We start from the raw sequence: 1,942 nt of genomic DNA, 5'->3' as shown, positions 1-1,942 counted from the left end.
TGCGTTGAACATTTTCACTGAGAGGATGGGAGGTAGCCACTGACAACGGTGAAACCCTACATACAGCTTGCCATGGAAAAGGAGTAAGAAGGATTGGATGAAGACAGTAGGAAAGCAGAGAGACGGAAGGGACAAAGCATCTCCATACGCTTATCTGAAATTCTCACCAATGAGTTACATAAGTATCTCTATCTTTATCTTTATGTTTTATTCATATATCATCCATAACCATTTGAGTCTGCATGACTGAGATTTACAAGATGACCATAGCTTGCTTCATACCAACAATCTCCGTGGGATCGACCCTTACTCGCGTAAGGTTTATTACTTGGACGACCCAGTGCACTTGCTGGTTAGTTGTGCGAAGTTGTGTTTATGCCATGGTATTGAACACCATGTTTTTGGCGCCGTTGCCGGGGATTGTTCGAGTTTTCGGCAAGCTTTTGGTCCGGTAACATCAGTGCCAAATTTTTGATCCGGCAACAGCACCAAGTTTTTGGCGCCGTTGCCGGGGATTCTTCGAGTATGGACAACTGACAGTTCATCTTGTTGCTTAGATTAGGTATTTTTCTTCAGAGTTCTTAAGAATGAATTCTAGTGTTTCAAGGTGATGTTCTTATCATCACCAAAGCTGATTGATTTTCATCAATTTAGCTCTTGAATGCAATGTTCTGCTGCCATGTCTAATTTCTTTAGACTGAAGCTTTAGACTAACATTGCATGATTCCTGGAATTCTCATTAAGAATTTTGATACTTATTTTCTTTTTCCACCTAATTTTCAAAAAAACTAAAAAAATTACAAAATCATAAAATCCAAAAATATTTCTTGTTTAAGTCTAGTGTTTCATTTTAAGTTTGGTGTCAATTGCATGTTTATTCTTCTTGCATTCATTTATGTGTCTTGAGTGATCTTCAAGATGTTCTTGATGATTTCATTACTCTGACCTTTAAATTCTCTTGACTTGAGTGTTTATGTGTCTCATATGCATTCTCATTTTGTTAGTGTCAGTAGTATACAAACTGCTAAGTTTGGTGTCTTGCATGCATTGTTATTTGATTTTAGTTGCATTCTGATTATTCCTCATTATTAAAAATCCAAAAATATTTTTAATTGGTGTCTTTTCAAGTCAATAATACAGAGAATTGAAGATTCAGAATATACAGCAGAGGAATTACACAGAAAAAGCTGGGCGTTCAAAACGCCCAGTGAAGAAGGACAGACTGGCGTTTAAACGCCAGCCAGGGTGCCTGGCTGGGCGTTTAACGCCCAAAAGGGTAGTAATTTGGGCGTTAAACGCCAGAATGTGCACCATTCTAGCCGTTTAACGCCAGGATGGCACAAGAGGGAAGATTTTGTTTTTAATGCAATTTTTTTCAGGTTTTCAAAATTTTTCAAAATCAAATCTTTTTCAAATCATATCTTTTCAATCAAACCTTTTTCAAAATCAATTTCTTTCCATTTTCAATGATACTTGCTATCAATTAATGATTTGATTCAACATTTCAAGTATGTTGCCTTTTCTGTTGAGAAAGGTTTAATGCTTGAATCATATCTTTTCTTGTTAGCTAAGTTATTAATTTTTAAAATCAAATCTTTTTAAAATGTTTTTCAAATCATATCTTCCCAATCACATTTTTTTGTTTTTCAAATCATATCTTCTCAATCACATCTTTTTAAAACCAATCATATCTTCTTAATCACATCTTTTTCAAAATAGTTTTCAATCAGATCTTTTTAATTTCTTATTTCAAAATCTTTTTCAAAAATCACTTGATTTCTTTTCCACTCTTGGTTTTCGAAAATCAATTAGTGTTTTTCAAAATGTTTTTAAAATATTTTACTTTATTTTCGAAAATTACTTCCCCTCTTCTCACATCTTTCTATTTATGGACTAACACTATTCTTCAATGAACAATTCGAACTCCATCTCTCTTGATAAG

The sequence above is a fragment of the Arachis duranensis genome, chromosome 1, assembly GCF_000817695.3.
Source record: "Arachis duranensis cultivar V14167 chromosome 1, aradu.V14167.gnm2.J7QH, whole genome shotgun sequence".
NCBI classification, from domain to species: domain Eukaryota; kingdom Viridiplantae; phylum Streptophyta; class Magnoliopsida; order Fabales; family Fabaceae; genus Arachis; species Arachis duranensis.
Note: the sequence above shows the minus strand (reverse complement) of the source record.